Source organism: Ambystoma mexicanum, chromosome 6p (genome assembly GCF_040938575.1).
Source record: "Ambystoma mexicanum isolate Mex_15411 chromosome 6p, UKY_AmexF1_1, whole genome shotgun sequence".
Taxonomy (NCBI): Eukaryota; Metazoa; Chordata; class Amphibia; order Caudata; family Ambystomatidae; genus Ambystoma; species Ambystoma mexicanum.
In genome coordinates, this window is record NC_090935.1 from 621,412,881 (window position 1) to 621,437,724 (window position 24,844).

The window sequence follows — 24,844 nt, forward strand, 5'->3', positions numbered from 1 at the left end:
GTTGTATTTTTATCCCATGAAGGCAGACTTGTTTAAGTTCATGGATTATGCTGAGACACATTGTATCACCAAAAATATAGCCAATGGTATTTATGGAATAAACATTTATTAACCTCAAAAGGACTCGGCTGACACTATTTCCAAGATGCAAATGGGTGGTCTGTGGTAACTGTAAACTGTTTTGCTTTCTGTTTGGTGCTTGTTTTGAAAACTTTACGACAAAATGATGTAGGTGGTTGAAGCATTGAACATTCTAAACTGATTATGGAGATCCATATTATATCAGAATTACCTTATGGGCACGACTGGTTTCTATGTCCAAATGATCCTAATATTTCCAACGTTATGGTTGAAAACAGACTTCAATTACTGTCAATCACCGAAGCTTGGTTTACAGACAAGTGCAGAGTAATTAGTTTACAAAAACAGTTAAGGCAAGACCGGTAATAAACATGCCCTCATTTTTCCTGATCAATTCCAATGAAAAACCAGAACTTTCCAACCACTAAATCACTAAATGCCTACTGAACGCCAACACAATTGTTACTGCTCTGGTGGCTTAGAAATCCTAAGCAATAAATTCTTTCTTGACTAAGTTGGCTTAGTAGCCACCCTTGTCAACTCAACTTGTCGAATGATTATCACAGGGAGCCTAAAAATGTCGGTTATCAGATTCACAAGTAAGGATTGGCTTCAGCTCAAAAATCTCTGTAAAGGCCTTTTCTACCGTTGGGCGGTGAGAGGAGTGAGAGGAATGCTCGACATTCAAATCTATGTCCTTGTGTCTGATTTTGATTTTCTATAGGTATTGAAGCATATATTTCATATTTCATATCCAGTTACTGTAGCAATTGCCTGACCAATCAAAACACATCTCTACACTTCTATATAGATTGTGTGTAGCTGGAAAAAATGAAGTACTATGTTGAGCCCCAAGAAATGTTCTGATTTTCTCTGGCATGTCTTAATAATGGACCTCATTCCAAGTGTGGCAGTCCGGAAAATAAACGGTTGCCAGTAACCTTACCGGCGTCCTTGTTTCCGGACCGCCACACTACGAGTCTGCCTGCAGCAGCCATTGTGCCTGGCAGGGTCAGACCCCCTGGGCGCAAAGGTCCCTGCAGGCAGACTTTTCACGGAAGCACCAGCACTGTTAGCAATGGTGCCAGTGCTTCCATCTCCCCACTCCCATGGCGTCCTATGGGGCTCCATGGGAATGGGGAGTTACTGAATCTGCCGCCTGACTTCCCGCACCACTAGGACTTGTAAGTCAGGCGGAGGATTCAGTGTTTCCGGGTCGCCGGCAACCCGCCGTTGGCACAGGCGGGTTACTGCTGACCTCGGAATGAGGCCTAATGTCTCTGTGTCCTGATACTACAGAATCTTGGCTTTCACTTCTGAGTAAAGGCCTCTAAAGGGCTGCCAAGATCCCTGTGCTCTTACTCCACCCTGAAAAAAGGGGAAAGACAAGTGGAGCCCTCTACCTTCAAGGACAATTTCTTGAGCAATGTTGTTGTCTCATTCCTTTGGAAGGCCAATGATGTGGCACTGATGCATCGGGAGTGCCATTTTGCATTCTCTGCTATCTTCCGAAGCACATGGTGTGGCTATCTGTGACTATAGCGAGGTCACCGTGTCCTCCAATTCTGACACCCTGATTTAATTTCCGATGACCCTTTCTGTCACTTTCTGCAGATCATGTCTTGTATTTTAATCTCACCAATATGCTCCAAAGCTACTTGGGATTTATTGACTGCCACCAGGATTTCATATTCCTGAATGGATGATTTGTTAGATCTGTTGCTATTGCCCCCTACGGGGGCTCAAATGGGAATGGGAATGGGGATGGTCTGGGTCCGGGTTCCCTGAATGGGGAAATACTGAGCCCTCCAAAGTCGGAATGGCCCGGTATTTCCCCATTCAGGGACCACGGACCCGGACCCCAGTTTGGAGGCAGCCATGCCCTTTTTAAGGGCATGGCTGCCTCCAAACTCGTAATGAGGCCCCTAGTCTAACTGCTTAAAGATGATATGAAGTGAAGCGCAACTGTCCAGCCACTAGCTGTCCTGCATGTGGCTGCTGGTGAGCCAATTGTTTCTCTCCATAGCCCCACCCTGGCCCTTGATCTTTAGTTAAGGAACACCCAACAGTTAAAGGGCTGCCAGAGTGCATCCCCCCGCCTCAGTCTAAAGATAATCAAATCGTACAAGTCCAAACACAAGCTGAAGTGGTTCAGAGCAGAGCAATAAGCGCCGAAGAGTTCCAAGGGATCCGACATTGAATATAACTTTGGTGACACCACCAGGGATGCTGAATTTCTTTTTTTAAAGATGATACTATAAAACCAAACAGAGCTGAGCAAGAGTTGTGCATAATGGGGAAATACTGAGCCCTCCAAAGTCGGAATGGCCCGGTATTTCCCCATTCAGGGACCACAGACCCGGACCCCAGTTTGGAGGCAGCCATGCCCTTTTTAAGGGCATGGCTGCCTCCAAACTCGCAATGAGGCCCCTAGTCTAACTGCTTAAAGATGATATGAAGTGAAGCGCAACTGTCCAGCCACTAGCTGTCCTGCATGTGGCTGCTGGTGAGCCAATTGTTTCTCTCCATAGCCCCACCCTGGCCCTTGATCTTTAGTTAAGGAACACCCAACAGTTAAAGGGCTGCCAGAGTGCATCCCCCCGCCTCAGCCTAAAGATAATCAAATCGTACAAGTCCAAACACAAGCTGAAGTGGTTCAGAGCAGAGCAATAAGCGCCAAAGAGTTCCAAGGGATCCGACATTGAATATAACTTTTGTGACACCACCAGGGATGCTGAATTTCTTTTTTTAAAGATGATACTATAAAACCAAACAGAGCTGAGCAAGAGTTGTGCATAATGCTGTCTTGATAGACAAATAACAGAAAAGGGGCAGAACCACCATTTTGCATCCGCGCGACTTGCACAATACTTCACTTCCAACACACATCGGGTTCATCCGACATTGGAGAGTGGGAGGAGAGGTGCAGATTCAATGTCACAGACACACGAGGGAGACCAAGCAATAGCATCCACACTAGGATTAGCTTTTAAAAGGTAGGCCTGTAAAATGTGCCACCTTTTTGCCTTCAGCGAGGGCCCAGCTCCCAATTCACGAATCCCATTACAGCACCATGCCTCAGAGGCTTCACTTATCTAGGTTCTTCGTTGCTTTCAGCAGTGAGTCCGCTTCCGCGTCCTCGTCAGTGGTGGCAGTACCCCCACTGGGGCTCCTCTTTATCAGGCCACCTTCCGTACAGCACAACACTGCAATCTACAGGAAGTGTCCAGCAGACGCCTGGCCCCTCCCTGGCTCCCCTCTGGTGCCCAGTTCGCCCGCAGTCTCCTACTGGCACCCTATTACCCGCCCCACTTGACACCAAAAGCTGCCTCTGCTTGGGAGTGAGACCTTTACAGCTTTCTCATCTGTAGCAGCAGCAATATTAATGGGGCTCCTCCTTCTCAGCCCTCCTCCTACGCACCTCAAAATAGCGTGCAGCGGGAACTGAATGCTCTTGGTCTGCCAGTGCTACAAACTGAAGTTCAGAGCAGGCAAGAAGAGCCCTTCCCGCATAAAGTACTGCACAGGTGAGATGGGAACCTACCACTTAAGGTGCTGAGATGAGCACTTGCACATCAGGCACTGAGCAGGCGAGATGAGAGCTTGCCACATGAAGTGCTGAGAAGCCGAGATGCGCGATTGCCACATAACGTGTTAAGACATGGAGACAAGTACTTGCCACATGAGGTGCTGAGCAAGTGAGACATACATTCGCCACATGAGGTGTTGAGAAGCTGCAACAAGTACTTGCTAGAAGGGGTGCCAGGGAATCAAGAAGATCACTTGACCCAGGAGATGCTATGAATCCAAGACATGCCTTAAATGTCAAGAGGTGTTGCGATATCTGTGAGAGCACCTGAAGCCTGAAGAAAAACTGGCCAGGAAGAAGTGGTGCAACATAGGCTATAATGATTCCAAGGCCCCTTTATCTGAGGAATGTATATTGTTAGAGTACTTAGAAATATTCCCAGGAACAACCAAAGTTACAGAACCTGGCAAGTGTTGTTCTATTGGAAAAAATAAAGTAGAAAAAGCCAGAATCATTTGTCAGACATCTTGCTGTAGAGAATGCTGATTCCCCTAGACTTCAAGACAATGGGATCAGCATCTTGATGTATGCGGACAATGCCGTCCTCATCTCAAGCACACCAAGCCGGTTGAAGATATTGACTAACCAACTTGTGAAGTTCTGTGACATGAAGGGTTGAACGATTAACATCAGTAAAACCAAGTTTACGCGCTGTGGTAAAAAAATAAACAAATATACCGACACTGTCATTATGATTAAAGGGGTAAAAAGTGAAGAAACAAAATTGTTTGACTATTTGGGTTTCCGACTGGCCAGTAATGGCAGGTGGAGCAAACATGTGGAGAAGACAGTTTACTTTAGCCCACAAGTGTGCCGCATTTGGGAATTTTTCTTTTCTAAGAAATAGGGGAACAATGCAGTACATCCCTCCGTGGAATTGAATAGAGCCCAAACAATTGGCCCCATTAGCTATGGTACAGATCTGTGGGTTTTTAGTAACTCTGGTTGCCTCACAACCATTGAAAACATGTTTTTGAAGAGGCTACTTATGCTACCGATTAGTATCCCAAATGTTCTGGTCCATTTAGAACTGGATGTAAAATGCATTGGTGATGTGATTAAGATCAAACCTTTGCTATACTGGATACACATTTGAGAAACATCTGCGTTGCTATCAGGAAGCGTTAAGGGACCCAATGGGCTTTGTAGGTGCCGTAAACCTGCCCTGGCTTCGTTATGTTAAATCTATGCTGTGTTTTTAGAACTTTGAGCAAATCTGGTCAGAACCAAGGAATATGCCAAGCAATGCCACAGATCGTATTAAAAACTAATTCTGGGATCTTGTCTCCTCCAAGCGACTTAATGATTATCTGACACTGCTGGCAGGTTGGAATTTTCAAATAAGAAATACTATAACGAACGAATCACAAAAACGACCAACACCCAAAAGATAACTATTTAAAATCATAAATGAGATGAGAAACCCACCGGGCTGCAACAACTCACGACCCCCTCCCAAAAACTATGCAATGATCTCGCAGAACACTTTAAGAACAAAATCACCAGCATACACAGAGTCATACACAGAGTCATACAAAATAGACCAATTGACCAAACAATACACCAACCCCGGAAACAACGAACAAAATACACTGCTTCCAACAGATGTCAGAAGCCAAACTAATAAAATTGGTGAAAATGAGCAACAAAGCTGGTTCCCTGATGGACCCATGCCCTCCAGACGTCTATAAATCAATTCTCATACAGAACACACCATCAGAATACTACCTAAACCATCTACAAACTAGCCAGAACCCTGAGATCCTGCAACGACGTGTGCCATGAACCCAAGCAATACACAAAGAAAAGTCTGGGCGGCTCTGCGTTCTCATGCTTAGCCGTGAGTCTATGGAACTCCTTTCCCAAGGAAATGCAAGCTATCAAGGACCACCCAAAATTCAGGAAATTGCTGAAAACCTGGCTGCTCAACTCGTAGCACAACAAAACCGACTGAATGACACCTACACACCGTGCAAGCACTAGATAAAGGAGAAACAACCAAAAAATACAAGTTAGGTTTAAGACCCAAGGGAAGCACCCATAGCCCCGCCTCACCATGATCTAACTAGGAAACACCTGGGCAAAGAGAATGGGTACTAGGCAAAACCGACAAGGCTAGGGAAAGTAGCACAGGAAAACCGTGTGAATGGGTGAGGTGAGGGTAGAGAGACTCCCAGACCCCCCTTTGTTTTGCATAAATTAACTTTGGGTCTCACCCTAAGTTACCAGGGCGATCCAGACGTGGACCCCTTGCTCACTGTTCTTAGAGAGGCACAGCTTCACCTTACTGAAGATGCCCAACAAGGCTGAAACACTTGTAAGGAGTTGCTGTTGGTACTCTTGTTCAGAGGAGAATTGCCTAGAATTTCGGTGCTGGACTGCCCCTGGGCAGGACAAAGACTGATATGCGGGAACATTTCTTCTCTGTAAAAGGAACAGTGAGCTTAAGACTTGGTAGAGTTTCTCCCAGGGGTTATTCACCCAAGAACAGGTCAATGGGCCGTGTTCGTGCTGGTAGAGAGACTCCCAGACCCCCCCTTTGTTTTGCATAAATTAACTTTGGGTCTCACCCTAAGTTACCAGGGCGATCCAGACGTGGACCCCTTGCTCACTGTTCTTAGAGAGGCACAGATTCACCTCACTGATGATGCCCAACAAGGCTGAAACATGTGAATGGGGTTGCCGTTGGTAGCCTAGCATTTCGGTGCTGGACAGCCCCTGGGCAGGACAAAGACTGATATGCAGGGAAATTTCTCCTCTGTGAAAGGGACAGGGAGCTAAAGACTTGGTAGAGTCTCTCCCAGGGGCCATCCACCCAAGAACAGGTTAATGGGCTGTGTTCATGCTGGTAGAGAGACTCCCAGACACCCCTTTGTTTTGCACTGAATTTGTAGTTGATCCTTATGCGTGATCTGTGTACAAGAATGTCATTGTATTTTCCCTTGTTCCCTCCCTTGCCTTGAAGCGCTTTGAAACACATTATGTATAGGAGCTATATAAATAAACAATCATATCACTGTTAGCTCCCCACTCCCTTTTTCTTTGCTTCCCTTACTGTGTTCTTCCCCTATGATTGTAAAGTGCTCTGTTGCTTCCCAAAGATAGGTCCACGCTCAATAAGTACCCTCATAATAATGATAACATCCTCATGTATTGGAACCCCTCATACGGCATTCAGGTTCTCCTCAAAATGTTTGATATGATATGATTGCTTATTTATAACGTCCTGAATAACCATAGGTTTCTAAGCGCGGACCCAGGGATCGAACCTGTGTTGCTCCGTGCCGTCTTGCTTCCAAGGCGAGCACGTTGCCCCTGAGCTATCCTCCCGAGTTTAAATGAGTGGTCATCTCCAGTAGAATGGGCAGTGCATGGCATAGTTTGAACAATGTTACCAATCTACAAGAGTGTGAATAGCACATTCTCATATCGGCAAAGGAGTCAGATAGATTCCGCCTCCACAATGTTGGACATGCTTTGGTTATCTATTTGGATCTGTGGACTGAGAAAGGAGTGTTATTCCATGGGCCCATGCAGGTGTCAATATGAACATAGTAACCATGGGCCATTGTTACACTGTGAGGAAGGTCACCCATAGAGAATGCTGGCAGTTCTAAGTGTTACTGCTGCTTTGTGGACTTTTGTGCAGTCTTTAACACATTGGATAGATAGGGTGTGTGGGTCAAGGTTGCAGCTATGGTGCTTCCACCCAAAGTGTTCACTATCTAGCATATAGTAATGGTGAAATTAATGTTACATTTCGTGATTTTGTTAGACCTCCCTTTTCATTCAAAAACCACCTCTGCTAAAGTTGTGTGCTAGCCCCCCTATGACATCCCTGAATGTTTACAGGTGGCAGCAAGTCACCAGACGTCAGATTAAGGGAGGCATGGCTCACTGTGTCCAGCCAGCCCTCTGGAGAAGCTCATCGGAGTCTGGACCTCCACACTAACATCAAGGCATTGTCCACTCTACTTACTAATTTAGCAGCGCTCATCAGTTATTGGGATTGGGAGTCCTGATATGTGGGATACCCTGAAAGTATTGGGGGTTTGTGCAATTCCCTGACTGGGCCATCCAGTTTCAGGTAGCAGAAAAAAGACATTATTTAAGTTATATTTCCTCTCGAGAGGAACCGTTATTTACGGCCGGTTGTGTTGAAGTGTTTCATGAAGATAGGACAGAAGAAAACAATGATTTGTTTCTTCAATTATGGATACAATTACAAGCCAATACTTTTCCCCTGTGAGATATGGACTCTCATTTTGCTATATTTAGTCTTTATTGTCTTTGCCGTGTCTTTGCCGTGTCTTGAGGGTTTTTTAGTCTAACTACTCGTCCTCACACCACCTCTATGCAATAAATACCCTCTGTTCTTCTTGTTCTTTCAGGGCTGCTTCGTTGGCTACAAAGGCTTTATTCATGTCCTTCACTTATTCTTTGCTCCAGAGTTCCCAAAGCAATGATTCTGGCTCAATCAATCAATGCACGCTAATAGATTCCAAATGCAAATCATTCTTATTTGCAAAACACCTCAGTACCATACAAACCTTTCTCCTTGTCCTTGTTTCGGGTTTTGCTATATGTATTGTGATTAATTTCATGTATTTACATGTCCTTTTGTGACTTATTGTGAGCAGAGCTTTGCCTTGAAAAAGACCTGTGGAGGCCAAAACACGTGTTGGCATACAACTCTGACTCCTGAATATGGACATTATTAAATATTGAAAAACAATTCTGAGATTTCTATGAGCAGCATTTTTGAGGACTTTGCTTCATTTGGCAACCTTGAACTCTATCATCGAAAGTTTTGAATGTTTATGGTGCTAGCAGTGCATTCACTTGGTGGAACAATTACAGTTTCTTTTCTGTGTGGAGTAGGTGTTGAGGTGCCTACTTGTTTCATCAGAGTCCTTCAGCTAGTCGTGGTATAACATCAAGCAGTTTGCATGTGACTCATTTTTCTCAAGCGCTTCCATTCCCTGGCACACCTCAACTATACTGTTTTTTATTGCTAGATATTATTTTCACTTTTTCACAAAACAGTCATTGTCAACCCCTGTATTGCCACATACAGGACATGTCAAATTAGTGGTGGTATTAGGGATGGCAACTGTCAATGATATGTTCAAGGAAAGTTCAAATTATAATTCAATAATCTTTGGAAGTAGGGAAGACCACAAAAGACCATAGAGTGCCCACCCAACCATTAAGAGAACACTGCCGATGTGACCTTTTAGCTCCTTTTTTGTATTTAATGTTCTTGGTTAAAAAATAACCTTTAACATACAATGAAATATAATACCACAACATTACATAATGTGAAGCAAAACAAAATAGAAAACGTCAAATTCATTGTCCGTCTCAATCTCAAAACATAGATCCTAAATTTCAAAACTTTGTTCATGTTTCAAACAGTAATCATTACAATTTAAACAGTTAAAAACATAAGAGACAGCGTCACTCTATAAAATAAAAATCAATCAGCTAAAAATAGGCACTTTTTCTCGTGTCAAGTTATTCAGTGCACACTATTAGACACATGTAAAGGCTTTAATAAAGCCTGTGACAGCAATAACTACAGAGGTAGTACGTCCCCCCAAAGATACATCCCATAGCAGACCGGACTGCCTCAACTGGCACAGTTCAAGAATCTTCCCCAGATGCATACACCGTAAGCTATGAACCGCAGGACAAGGTAATATCAGGTGTTGAAGAGATTCCATTTTAACACTCCCCAAGTTAAAGCGACAGTTGGCGTGCTCCTCTGAAAGCACTCTATATCTTACCAAGGTCTGCTTAGCAAGTATGAGGCCCCCAGCTAAATTTCAAAAGAGTGATTGAATACTCTTGTCAGGATAAAGGGCAAGAAAGGGAGAAAGGACTCCAAGCCTCTTATGCTCTCCCCCTAAGTGCTTTAATGAGGACTATGTATGCATATTATCAATGGTGCAGGTCCAGTCATACACATAAAGGGAGCGTTTCGTTGTGTTAGTTCTCTCCACTAGTTCTTCGAACGAGCTACCAATTTCAGCCGGGAGACTCCTAGCAAACTTGTAGATATCCTCAACCCAAGTACTCCCCTTTCCTTCCAATGACTTTTAAGTCAACAAAAAGCAAATCCACCGTAAGGCATACGATTTTACGTAGGCAGTAGAGAATCTTCCAGAATGCCCTTGCGTCCAGTGAAACAATCCCTAATTCACAGTGAATTGAACCCACTGGAACAGACAAGGTTAAGCTCAGAGTCTGCCTCCAGATCAGTGCTTCAATATCGATAGGGCATAGCACTCTGCTCCATATAGCAATTTGGGCACTATTCTCCCCAGGTATTACCGAACAGCAGGTTGTAGGGAGAACTTGCCAAATTTGGAGTCAGTCCTTTGCAGCTGATTAGCCATGGCCAAATCACGTTCATGTGCCAGGCATGATGTTTACCTATAATAGGCTTCGCAGTGACCAGGATTCCCAGATACAATAAGTAGTGAGCCTTCCCCACAGCTTCATCTCCAATGTGCCAATTAAAGCTAGACTCTCTCCTCCCCTTAGTGCACTGTAGCATTATTGGATTCATCTAGAGTGCTTCTCAGCAAACGAAGAAAGGGCATCAAGCAAATGCTGCAGACCTATGGAGGTACAATCAAATAAAAGGAAATCGTCAGCACAAGATAGCCAGTAAGGTCTCAAATTTAACAACTTTGGGGAAACAAATGTCGCAGATTCAAAGTGCTTACCAATGTCGGCCATGTAAAGATCGAATCGGCAAGGTGCGAGAACGCAGCCTTGCCTAAATCCCCGAAATGTTCGTGTCGTACAGGAGAGCAGACCGCCGTAGTTAAGGCGCACCCGTATAACAGTTTCTGCATACCACCCCATTATCAATCTTAGCAGCCCCATAGGAATTCCCCAAGAGTGTAACTTGAGCCATAATTGATTGCGATTTACTGTGTCAAAAGCTGATGACAAGTCTACTGATGCAACATAGATGGAGTCATATTTCCCTCCCCAGGCTAAATTCTGCACACATTTTAAGAGGAATACATTCGGTCAGGTGCCCATGTTCCTACGAAAGCCGGTTTGCCATTTTGTTAGTACTGAAGATTCCATGGCCCATTTCTGAAGATGTGACAGCAAGATTGATGCAAACACCTTGCTGTCAGCATCAAGAAAAGCAACGGGCCTATAGTTCAGAGGAACAGTTCTGTCACCATTTTTAAAGATTGGTACTATGTAAGCAGTAGCCCAGGTAGTTGGATACTGTTTAGAAGTAATAAAACGTTGGAACAGACAAGATAGGATCTTGGCCCATACAGTGGGTTCCCCATTAAACAAGGCGTACGAGAGGCCATTCGGCCCGGCCGCACGCGAGGTGGAGATTTTGTTAATCACCATTAATACCCCCTCATAATCGATGTCAATTTCCACAGGGGACAGAATTATATCTCTACTCAGAACATGGCAAAACTTAGAGCTGTCGAACTGAGCATAAAGGGAGTCAAAATGCAGTGCCCACCGGCCGCACGCGAGGTGGAGATTTTGATAATCACCATCAATACTCCCTCATAATTGATGTAAATTTCCACAGGGTACAGAATTATATCTCTACTCAGAACATGGCAAAACTTAGAGCCGTCGACCTGGGCATAAAGGGAGTCAAAATGCAGTGCCCAAACAGATTCAGCTACTGCATTGATTAAGATGTTAGAGTGAGGCATGTCAAAGCCATTAATGAGGGACCAAAATACCCTGTTTTTTTTTATTCCTAAGGACCTCTAGCATGCCTGTTGCATTCTTCTGCAGTCTTAATGGTTGAGGCTGAGGGATTCCAATTTCTGTAAGACTGCCTTAGTTCTTTAACCAGTGTAAGCCTCTGCTCCGGCAGGAGATCTATCTGTGCCCATGTGACACTAACAGAGCGACCTAAGTCCCTTCGTTGTAGCACCACCTCTTTATTATAACCATGGGGCTGGGGTTTTGGCCCAACGCAACGTTGGCATGCAACACAGAGTCAATGGAATGGACAAAACCATTCACATAAAAGGTGCCAACCTTCCATACATCTGTGGTGTTTTGTAGGCTTTTAGATAAACACTGATTCACTCTCAATACATTCATCTAGTTCCATTTCATTCTGTTACCAGCCACATTAGCTCTCAGTCTAGAGAGCTCTTTTACTAGTTCCTCTTGTGTTGCCAATTGAACTTCAAACCATGCCTCCAGCATACTATGATCACTAGTCGCAGCAGATAAAATATAAAAATGCACGCATTTCAAAAACAGCCAAGCATCCACAAAGATGTAATCCAATGTGGAGTGATGTATACCATTCCGTCGTGTCAGTAGAGAGACCAAATCTTCACGCAAAATATCATGCAAAGGTGACATTTCCAGGCCACCCAAACCATTGCAAAGTATCCCCGTTTTTATATTTATTACCACAGAGTTCAGCAGGGTAGATGGTGTCCCTTGAGGCAGAGGTGATACAGTCGGAATTTAAATCTCCTGCTAATATAAGGTGTCCCTGGGTATACTGGTCCAACCATGCATTCACATAACACACTTACCAGTCCAGCGTCTCCCTCAAGTCTCCTCTGCCTTCATGCCAATATACATTAAGTATGAGTATTTCCAGAGAGGGCTTACCCACAAATCTAATATGGGTGACCAAAATGGGAGTCTACAGTCTCCACAACCTCTAATGCCTTGCAGGATTTAACCATGGTCAATAGACCGCCAGATGGGCAACCAATCAGTCCCTGCTTAGCCGGTTGAATAGCGACTTCAAAGCCATCAAAAACTGGAGCAACTTATAACCAGGTCTCCTGCAGGGTGACTATCACATAAGATTTAAATTTCTTTCCTAATAGCAAGTCAGAAAAAAGATGGGAATGTCCCCGCGTATTCCAAGAGAGAATAGGTATCTGACACAATGGGGCCATGATCTTGCATTCAGGACCTTCAGCAACCATAACCAATCCTTGATTATTTTTATTTCAACGCTGGACTTCCTCCCCAAGTAGGCAGTCTTTATCAAGTCCTCTCACAGGATTACCCTTTTTAGGAACACCCTTTATGTGAGTTAGGTCAAAACCAAAAGCCCTCAGATTGTCTCTCTCTTTCATCACAGTATTATATTCAGAGGTGAAATACACCAGCGAGCAGCCCGTTCTGAGCTTGTCAGGAAAGTCTATCCTCTGTAGATCCCCTGACGAGATGCCAACTAGACTAGGAATCTCTGACAAAAGTCGCAGTATAGTTGATGGCCTAAGCACTATGGATCTATTGTCCAGGAGTACATTCACAAGCAATACAACATGAGGATGCTCAGATTCACTCACAAGCCTCTGAACCATTATTAATAGGAGGATTCCTGGCATTAGATGGTGATTTCTCACATTGGGAGAGCAAGATCCCAGAGCCAAGTGAGACACCGTCATACAGTTTCCCTTTGCCACACATTGGGGTCATTCCGACCCTGGCAGTAGGGGGTTAACGGCACCGGTAAGGATGCCGGTGCCGTTAACCCCCTACCGCACTATTACGAGGTCCCTTAGCGGGTTCCACCAGGACCGGCTGGTTTTACCAGCCTGTCTTAGCGGGACCCGTTAAAGAACCATGGAGCTAATAATGGGCCCTCAAATTGCGGCCCCGTTATTAGCTCCTTCCCCATTCCCATTGAGCCCTCTGGGGGCTCAAATGGGAATGGGGAATGGTTTTCTGAATGAGGATTTACCAGGTCCTCCAAGGTTGGAATGACCCGGTAAGTCCCCATTCAGTGAACCCGGACCGGACACGGGTTTGGAGGCAGCCATGGTGCTATTTGCACCATGGCTGCCTCCAAACTCGTAATGACCCCCATTGAGTTATCATCATGCATATTCGGGTTAAGTGGGGCACTCAAAGCATTCGATGTACATAGTGTCTCACTTTCTCCCTCCATAGTGTTCTTCACCCACCCCAAACACTCGCTCAAGGGCACTCCCACCATCGCCCTGAAAGTCTCAGTGGGCAGCAGGACTGAGGGGCCACCTAGGCCTGACAGCAGAGGTTGTTCGTACTGATGACATTGCGTGCCAGCCCTAGGTATACGCTGTGTAATGTGCGCATCACAACATTTTGTAGGCCACCCAGTATCCGTGCAAGTTGTGAGACAAGCTGCTACACCTTCCTAGTTGCTCTGCATCTGAACCACGCTCACCTGGCCACATGGTTGAGATTGATCAACCAAGATTGATTCACAAAGTAGTAACTTCCACACTTTTATCTTTGCCCAGGTTATAACCTTGTGGGTCTGCCCCCAGAACAACATTAGAGTTACTTGGGTTAAAAATGCAAGGTCTAGAGCCACTTATTGAAGTTTTAGTCACATCTGTCCTTCCAGATGATAGCGCAAATATATTTCTTAAAAGGTTTTTAGCAGATTGATTATTCCTTTTCGATGCAAGCTGATTTTTCGATTTCTTGAGTTGGCGTCCCTTAGTTTTCACTGCTTTTGTCATTAATGAAACAGTTGTTGTTTAGCCAGTACATTAATGCAAGTATTGTGTCCAGTCGCAGTGTCCGTAGTAGTTGGAACACCAGGTGGGGTATTAGTGTCACGTCGCCATCTTTTTATTGTCACGTGTGTCAATACCGGAGGTCAAATTACTAATCACCGACTGCTGTATTTCCCTTTCTGTGTTAATACCAGCATCCTTAGTAAGGCCTCTCTAGGGGACAGACGTTGTAGAAAGATTCTCTGCATTAAATGTACTATGTTTGAAAAGAAATTGTTTGGCAGCCGTATGCATTTTAACGTTGTCAAATTGTAATGATTCAAAAAGCAGAGTTTGCTTTGACTTCTGTCTGTAACTTCTTGTATAACCAAGATGCCAAGAATCTGATTTATGTCAGATAGCATAGGAGATGGCATGTTCCTCATAGTAGAATTAACCTCAGGAGGAAATGAGGAGCGGCGTTGTGGGGGAGGAAACTCTGGAGAAGATTCAATTCAAGTTAGTGAAGATTCTAAATCCGGAGAGTATCTTCCACTAATGTCGGGGGAGTGTCAGCCATACTGTCTTCACATGAGCTGGAGTGGACCTCACTTATGGTGAGAGGGGCACCCGACACTTGATGTTCCGGGTCACCCTCCAATGTTAATTCATGTACTGCTGGAAGACCGTTACTACAGAACGACACACTCCATGGACCATCCTTGTTACACTGCACCAGTTTTACAGTGTCTTTTACCAACCTCCCCTTCTCCTTACGTGGGAAATGGGAGGTGATTCCTTTAAACGTTTTCCCGCAGCTTGTCATAAAGGCAGGATCAGGTCCCAAGCTAACCTTAGAGACGCTATCCTCCAAGATGTTACAATTAGGAAGTACTATGGAATTGTAAAGACCGCCGCCAGAGCGTAATTGCAACAAGGTAATGGAGGGGATCGGAGAAGGAGGAAGCAGTAGGTAAGCATTGCTACATGCATTTCAACGTCAGATATATACTCTGGTTTTGCCATAAATAGGATTTAGCCATTTTACTGCTCCTTAGATCATACACTAACACACAATCGGGTGGTAAAATCAGCAGTTGTGGCTCGTATCTTTAGTTTAATATTCGGGCCTCAGTCGAGCAATCCCTTCAGATAGACAGACCGCACGGAGGTGCCAAGAGACGCGCAGACCGTACAGACTGCAAGACTGTCACTCTCCGTCACTCAGCATATCTCTGCGTCGCTCTGCATCTGACTGGAGTTTTTAAGCGCTGCACCTCCACAGTAGTTACAAGGTAGACAGACTGTGAAACTGAGCTCCTCTTCTCAGCGCCGACTGCAAGACTGTCACTCTCTGTCGGTCTGCGGCTGACTGCAGTTTTTAAGTGGTCTGCCACCACAGTAGTTACAAGGTAGTGTGAAAAACCTGAAGGTGTCTCACCCAATATTCCCCGGGGATCTGTCATACAGGTGGCCAGGAAACGGCCATCGCTATTGGATATAGTTCTTGGGGGTGGACCAGTGCGGGAAGATCACCTGGGTGGGGGGTCCACAGGGAGTGGAAGTGGGACAGTGAAGGTTGAGACGTGGTATACCCTTCCTTGTGACACCTTTTCCCTATCCAACCAAGTAGGATACGAGGAAACTCTGCCTCCCCCTTTCCTACACAAACACTTTCTCACAGCGTGAACGACAATGGACTAATACCCAAGCCGTTTACATGACATGTCCCAACATAAGGGTCAGGCAGAGTCAGGCAATTACACACAGCTGACTACCCTTTCCCTTCCCGATAGGGATAAAAGGCAGAGCACAAGAGCACACTCAGAGCAAGGCTGAACGCACCAGGAAGCAGCCACTCCAGGACAGCATTTCAAACAGAGAAGAAAGGTGGCGAGATCTGAATGGATGACAAGGAGGGAGTTGCCCATGCCCTTTTCAACCCAGGCCTGTGAAATCTCTGATGAAAGAAACTTCAGACCGGGAATCGCAGCTGGCCCTTGGTGTAACAGGTATCAGTGGTATATGGCACCCTCAAGCACTGATAGCCAGGGTGGGGAGATAAGGTTGCCATTGTGGTACCGTCCTTGACTCCTGTTGCAAAGGAACCGCCAACGAGTTCCGCACAACCAGTGAGTCAGAGGAAGCTGATAGTCACTCAAAATGTGTTGAGCTTAAGGTTGCAGTGGCAACAGTAAGAAGATAATTAGACAAGAGGTCTTTTGTGAATACATTGGTACGAGAGATACAGTGGTCCAGTGCCACGTGGACACCCAATCGAAGGTCTCTGGCTGGTACCCCTATTCGGACAAAAGGAAGGCCGATATAGACAGTTAAAGTGGTGATACAAGGGTCGAGTCAAAACCCTTGTACACCTGAAAGTCCTTAACCCGTTACCGAAGTTTTGACATTGTGAAACAGGCATTTGAGCCCGGCTGAGGGAAACGCTGTACGAACTGTGAATGCGTGAAGCCTGACTGTGAGCCAAGCGAAAGCCTAACTGAGGGCATAAGTGAAAGCCTGACTGGGGGCTGGAAAACCCAGGGAAGTGAATCCTGCATAGTGTTAAAATCCCTATGAACATTGTGATGACAAGTTTGAACCCGACTGAGGGATGTCCCAAAAAGAGTAAAAGACTTCCTGGCCGATGATCAGCTAATGAATATTAGTGAACATCTAGAGAAGGTTCTAACAAGCAGCATGCTCACCAGAAAAGAACAAGTTGAAGAAAAGGCGCCGCCTAGTCCCCCGTCTTGCCAACTAAAGAGCCCACCTTTTCGTACCATGGAAGAAAAAAGAACCATTCTTCACCAGCTCCCAAAAACCAACCAAACCAATGCTGGACATAGGAAAGTATCATTTTCCTCAAGGGCAGAGTCGCCTTCGCCAAATCGGGGCACCCCAAAATCGAAGCCCCAGCACAAACCCAGAAAATGGGGCAGACATTCAAGCAGGGAGGACTCGCGGCGAGCCTTAAGCAAAGAGAGCTCAAAAGAACACCAAATTCGGGCAAAGGAGCCCCTACGGAGGGTCCACTATAAATCAAAAACGGAATCTTACCACGACCGAGGCAACTCCACCAAAAAGACTGCTTGGTCTTTAAAAATAGAACAACGGTCAGAAAATTGTGACAAAGTAATTCTTAACAGAAGAGGAGTTTTAACCCTCTTTGGCTTCATTCCAGAGCTTCAACAGATCAAATCAGAGGACCTGAAACTAGTGGATCCCTACCACTCAAATGGTAGAGCAAAAACTTACCTGTACATTGCCTCAAAGAAAATACAGTCCCGAATAATCGAAGAAGCAGAGGAATTATCTAAATTCAGCTACAGGGTGACTGGAAACTCGACGTCAACTCGGTGAGTGCAGAAAAATACAGGTCAATGCTGCAGCGAAGATGGCAAGTACAGGCACAACAAGAAACAAGAGTGAGGACTACTCTTACACAAAGAAATCATACGAGGAGGCGGCCAATCCTCAAAGAAGAAGTGAGAGGAACTCAACAAGTGGAAAAAACAGGGATACAAGCTCAAACAAAACCCCAGAGAAATTAGTGAACAAAGAACCTCCAAAAAAACGAATGTCTAGGGAGCCGCAAACATACAATCCAGACCTAATGAAAGCACCGGAAACTTCACAATCAAAAGGAAATTTACAGGGAATTTGGTCTTGGCTCCCAAAAGCCCTCTCAAAAAACTTGAATAAATAGCAATACGAAGGTCGGCAGAGCCACGACAACGACATCTTGCCAGCCGACCCGCCTCGTACTGTCCTAAAACTTTGCTCTTGGAATACTCGTGGATATACACATTTGACGACCCAGAATGACGCCGACCTAGCTTCATTTGATGTGATCTGCCTTCAAGAAACATGGCTCATAGATAAACCCATCTTGGATGGCTATGACCTAGTCCTGGCTCCTGCAAAAAAAGGCCTATTAGGCCGTCCATCATCCTCATCCGGACTACTTGAAAATGAAAGAAAGTCTGCTCACAAACCTATCTATACTGGCAGTCCTCATTGAACTCGAAGACCCTGAAAAGGCACAAAGCACAGAAATAGCAATCTTAAATACCTATTGGAACCCAGCGACCATAGATCCAAAACACTTCACCCATATGATGGAAGAAATAATAGACGAAATCCAGTCAACACGCCAGGTTTCATATCTTATAATCTGTGGAGACCTCAACATAACATCCAAAAAATCCGGTGCGACAGAGGGGAAAAACACAGCAGCAGTTCTGAGAGGAAATCTTTGGCGCAAGTTGAGGACCTCACGACATATGCTAAACCTCGATACGGTCTTTAAAGAGAAAGACCGCTTGCCGACATGGGAAAAGGGAACGTTGAGAGCCACAATTGACTACATCTATGCCTCCCACCCCTTTTTAGAAATTGTAACAATCTTCAAGGTCCACAAAACAACAGCCAGTGACCATAACCAGCTAATAACAACCTGGTCAACCAATTTCCGGAGAGCAAATGACGAGCCTCATAGCATCGAAGTAAACAATCAGGGAAACCGCCTAAAACTTTCAACTTCGGCAGTAAGGATGCTCACACAGAGATACTCTGAAGAGGGCTTGTCAGAAGAAAACCCCGAACCAAACTATGCGCCTCTACTCGTGGCTTTTTCTAAATAAAAGAAGATATCTCAAACCCCCGGCACCATGCATAAACACAGCTATGATGCCCAGTTGGCCTCTAAAAGACGGGAAATCCGAAGAATTAAGAGACAACTAAAGCAAACATCGCCCAGCCAACAGGAAAAAAAACTGTCAGAAGCATCCAGAAACTACAGAAACTGGGTAAAAAACCATCGCTCTCTCCTGTACCAGCAAGATTCGGAAAAAGTCCTGAAAGCGATCTGTGGCAACAAAGCCAGGGAATTCTGGTCCCTCATAAAATCCACAACCCCATCGAAGAAAAATTCCATCATTAGCTCAATGGGTGAGCAAAAATGGATCGACCACTTCATAATTCTTTTTGAATCCCCAACAAAGGAGGACGACGGCTGCACAGAAAATGACCCCTCAAGTTGGTTACACCTTGACGATCAAGAAGAAATCCTCGAGACTTTAAAAAAACTAAAAAAACTCTTGAGCGGTCGGTCCAGACGGGATCTCCAACATGGACCTAAAAAAAACCCTCACAGAGTGGTCAAACCTCCTAAAAAAAGATCTTTGTTAGATGTGCAAAATCGAAATCGATTCCACCTTCGTGGACTAAAGCGACCATAGTCCCAATCTACAAAAAGGGGGACGTTTGCGATCCTTCAAACTTCCGACCAATCGCACTTTTAGATTGCACCGGAAAGGTTTTCGGGGCCTTACTATTGAAAAGACTACAAAATTGGGCAAAACTCGCCCCATGCCACGACAGATTCCAAACAGGCATAAAAAAAAAAAAGTCAGCACATCGGCAAAAATCTTAGTCATCAGCATTTTAAAGAGCAAGGTTCTGGAAGGAAAACCAAGATGTTTTATGGCCTTCATAGACCTTTCCCAGGCCTTTGACTGGTAGACAGGTCCCGACTTTGGTCAAAACTCGAAGGATGGAAATGTCCTAAGGAGATCCTCCTGCCGCTAAAAGCCCTGCATACAAACACCTCTCTCAGAGTGTGACTAACCCCGCAAGGACAAGTCTCTGCAGAAATTCCCACGGGCAGAGGGGTTAAACAGGGGTGCCCTCTTGCGCCTGAGTTATTTCTAGCGTGCATGGGCAACTTTGGTGAAACAGAAGACCTTACAAAAACCTTTCCACCAAAACTGGCCAAGGTACAAATCAGCCGACTCATGTACGCCGACAATCTCGTCCTGTTTGATCAGACCCAGATAGGACTGCAGAGACAGTTAACAAATCTTCTATGTTACACGATGGAAAACAATCTACAAATCAATAAAGACAAAACAAAAATTTTAATCCTGGAACCAGCGCCTAAAAGATCAGACAAATACAAGTGGTACCTGGAAAGTATAGAGATTGAAAGAATAAAAGAATTCAAATACTTGGGTGTGACCTTAGACAGTTCTTGTCACGAAAGTGCAATGCAAGAAAGCCTGAAATCAAAAACCAAAAAGTTAGCAGCCCAAGGCAAAGCCATCGACCTAAAATTCGGAAAATTCTCGACAATCCCGGTAATTGAATTCTACAAGAAAAAAGTAGTGCCTTCTATAACATACGGAGCAGAAGCAATGCCACAAATCCCCAAAAAACTCTGGACAAAGTTAGAAGGCATCTTCTGGAAAAAGGTCTTGTGCTTACCTAACTCAACTTCAATGCCGGCCATCCGACGCAAACTCAGTCTTCATTCTCTAGCAGGCACGGTAAACATCAACTCGGTCCTGCTTTACCGAAAGTGTATCTCTCAAGTCGACCAGAACATCTACACAATGATAGGCGAAGAAATGAAAACGAATTCAGTGAAAATGTTGACTAACTGGAAAGAGGAGAATTTATCCTTATTGGCCTTATTAGTCGCATGCTCAGAAGATGACCTGATCTCGAATCCGGTCAGAGTGTGCGAAAAACTCCAAAATCTCGACTGGTTATACACCCAAGCGGAAGTAACAGCCAACAAACTTCTAGTTCATCTTCCACATACTCTGTGCAAAGTAAATGAACTTCAGAGATACATTAAAACATTTCCAAATAGATCATCCAGGAATTACTTGCTCAGGATAAGACTAAATCTAATTGAAACAAACGAGATTCGCCACATCCGAGGTATTTCAGCCACTAGTGAGTGCCGTCTTTGTGGCGCAGAAAAGGAAACCATACGCCACTTACTAATGGCCTGCCCAAGGAACCAAGCGATAAGATCAGCATACCTCGACTTTTCCTGGGCAAACGGTCATTTCGATGCCGATCAATGGTGGCTCAGACTGATTGGAGGTGATAGAACAACGTGGCAAATTTCCCTGGTGAAGATAATCCAAGAAACATTGAAAATGCTTGGCTGAGGCATCCTAGGACTTGAAGAATACAGGAACAAGAATTTTGTAAAGTTCCATTTTGGAACATACACAAATAAAAAAAAATTTAAAAAAAGTTTATCAATCACATTTTGTTTATAAGCTGGTGTATTTACCCCCAGTTTTGAGCGAATTAACCTGTTTAGACGTCTGTGGCTTAAATGCATGTTTATTATGGTCTAAGCTAGAAATAACCGTTGTACGTTGCAGTTCGTTTACACCGTTTGGTCCACTGAAGAAAGATCCAATTGTCTTGGTGTGTCGTTTAATCTGTACGTGACAGAGGCATATACACATTCTTCTGGCTCTATTTTTAAGGGGGAGTTTGTAATAACTATCACATCCTCAGAATATGAGGTTGCAGGTGCCATGATGTCCTTTAAGGTTGTTCTAAAACTTCGGAATATTAACATCCCGCTCACTGCTGAAAACACATGGGGCGGTGTAATTTTGCCTCAGCCAGGATCCCATGGCAGAGGAATGGCAACTGCTGGGGCAAAAGGGGTTCTGGAACTCACAGGTAAAAAAACAAGGGGTGGTATAATTGTACCCCAGCCAGAGAACCATGCCTAAGGCTGACAACCTGTGGGGCTAAAACGTCATCCCTATACAAAGGTGTAGAGTGTCGATACAGATGGGCTATTTGTATGTCACAGGTTTTGACAACTTGATCGCTAGGAGTGCTTGGAGGATTTTGCAACACTTTAAACCGCCGGAGCTCGTTAACAAACTGCTTGAATTTATTTATTTTCAAAACAGTTTGGAGACCTGTGCATTCCTGATAACATGATGCGCTTGCTGTGTGCAGGTGTTGTATATGTGTCTGACCTGAAGTCTTCGAAATGTCTGCTGGTAGGGCCACAGAGGGCTTATGCCCTAGTGCTGCTTCCTTCTGTCTGCCCAAAGACCCTGAAATAAAAATAAAAAAAGGATTTAAGACTTTATTCTTGGATATTCTCGGAAGAAAGGGTGAAAATATAGCTTACACATATTGTTTTAACTAAATAAGCATATTTTACCAGCACATTTTTTTTCTGAAACTATTTGTTTAAAGAGCTAGATATATGCATGTAAATTTAGGCAAAAAGTTGTTTTGTTAGCAGCAGAGAAACCATGCAAGCATGCCATGCGGACCGACCCTGTGGTGTTTCCTTTTCAGCGCAAGAACATCCGTTGCTGTAGGATGTTGTAAGTCTGCAATAAAAAAAAAGATTACAAGACTTTACCCTTTAATATTCTCAGAAGAAACAGGTGAAAAATACAACTTTCGAAGGCGGCTCCATATTGTTCTAACAGAATAAACATGTTTTACACAAATGACAGCTGCACAAATACATTATTCTTCCTCATACCCACCCCAGAGCCTAAAACAACATTTTTTTTAAAAGACTGTGTAAGTAGTTACAGAGATATATGCAGATATTAATCTGTATAGGTAAGAAAAAGAAAACGGTTTTGTTAGCAGCTGAGTAATCATACATACGTACTGTGCGTTCCGCCACCAGAATATTTACTCTTCGGTGCAGGGCCACCAGACTATATAGCTGCAGGAGGGTGTGAATCTGAAATAAAAAAAAAGTTTTAGGACATTACCATTGGGTATTCTAGAATGAAGCAGGTGCAAAATACAGCTTGTTTTTTTTTTCTTTTACCAAATAAGCATATTTTTACACAGACAAAAATAAATTACAGCTGCAAGAAAACAAATACACCAAAACACAAACAGGTTTAGAGCGTTTTCTTTTTCTTTTTTCTTTTTAACTAGAATGTCTTGATCAAGCTGTTAATTACCTTTGAAGATAAACGGTGTATCTCTCACGAGGTTTGAGCACCCACCATCAAAACGTTTACAGCTGTTGACTGAGTAAAGGTGAACAGCATCTAAAAGCAAATACATTTTTATTATTTATTTTAAACAGCTTAGTGCTGAGTGCATACACATGAGACATATTCGGGGCTGAGGGTTTAGACAGCATAACTTCATTAACGGATGCTTGGGCTCTGCGGCCAGCAAGGCCCTGTCCAAAGCCCCATTTTTTTCTTTTTTTAAATAAAAAATGTATTATATCAGATGGACGTGTCTACAATCTGGTATCTGCAAGCTACCCTAAGAAGAAATAATTCTACACTCAGACAGAAAAATCAGAGTTTACAAGTCTAATAGCTCCATCAGGAGTTGGGTGGAGCGGGAAAATGCAGCGGTAATGATATTACCACCACATTTACTGCTCCACCCAATCCTGAATATGGCCCTTCCTCGACGTATTCTCCTCCAGCTCATTGCTGGAGGTGAATGCGCCGGTGGTATGGGCATTTTTGGTACTATTACCACTGGCGGTATTTGCCCTGGTGGTAATTGCACCACACTCCGCCATTGGGTCCATCAGACCCAATGGGAAATGGGGATTTGCCACCTTACCACTACTCATGATCTGGCGCAAATTGCATGGGACCGAGTAGCGGTAAAGCTAATTGTGTTGGGCGGTATCCTGTTGCAATTACTGCCAGGATACCACCCAACTTGTGATGAGGCCCTAAATCTAAAAGCCGCACAGAGATAAAGATGAGCTGTCTATGTAAATACATAGCGAACTAATATTTTTTAGCAAACTAATATTAATTTCTAATATTCTGTGAAGGACAGCTAAAACATTGAACATATGCAGTCAAAGCAGGTTCAAAACATGGGACATTTCACTTAAAAAATAGAATTCGTATACTACAGAACAAGAAACAAAATGTTGAATCCTTTTTACCATAAAGATTAACACCATTAACACCAGCAAGAATATCAAGCAACACTTGAGGCCCTGGGGCATCTACATCTATGCTGTCTTTAAGTTCATCAGCAGACTTTACTAAAATAAAAAAAGAAAATGTAAATAATTATATTGTAAAAAGAAATGCAGCTAAACCAAAACTGAGACATAGTTACACAAACCCTCTGAGCTAAATGCAGAGAGACAAAGCCCTTTGCAAGCAGGCACTGGGGAGAATGAGCAAACTGCAAGACACCACGTGGACACATCTGTTTTAGTCATTAAGCAGTTTTCAGGATCGAAGGACATTAGGAGCGATAAATGTTTACAAACAATCCTTTTTTTTTTTTAAATAAAAAATAAACAGCAAACAGCCTTCCATTCATAAGGCCCCAACATCTTTTTTATTTATTTATTTTTTTACATCAGTCAGCATTAGAGCACAGCACATGAGGTGCGATCCTTGTTCACAAACTTTTTTTAAAAAAGAGACACAACTCAGTCTGATTTTTAGGTTTACAAAGCATCAGACCCCAGACAGCACAAACCTAAAAATACAGACTGGTGAATTAAATGTAAATAACTATATTCTATAGTCATTTTTGAATCTTATAGCCTTTAAATAAATAACCAAAATAAAGTATAGCTCACCAGATCTTACTGAAAAGTCTACACAATCATAGAAAGAGGGGGCTGCATAAATCTAGAAGAGAGTAAATAAACAAATAAATAACTAAACAGCATATTAAAGAGAACTCTACTTTTCACGATTTTTAGAGCGGCCAAAACACTTACCTCTCGTTCCTGGTGATCAGGCATGTTTTCTCTGTCTAATCGTGAATAGGGTTAGCAGATGGTGTGGCAGTTCTCTAAAGCAAGGCTCTGTAGGGCAGATATATATGGACTATTTTGGCGGGCTTCTTCTTGAGACAGGCTGCCCTATGTAGTCACTATGCGCCAGAA

The 24,844-nt window shown here is 43.9% G+C and overlaps 1 long non-coding RNA gene across 1 annotated transcript; it reads right to left on the minus strand.

Moving 5' to 3' along the window:
- Positions 1-21,911: 21,911 nt before the first annotated feature.
- Positions 21,912-22,993, minus strand: LOC138511662 (uncharacterized). The gene is made up of 4 exons (XR_011280655.1): positions 22,914-22,993; positions 22,610-22,684; positions 22,261-22,316; positions 21,912-22,031 (listed from the first exon to the last, which is right to left on the minus strand). It is a non-coding gene; the product is annotated as an uncharacterized lncRNA (long non-coding RNA).
- Positions 22,994-24,844: the final 1,851 nt, after the last annotated feature.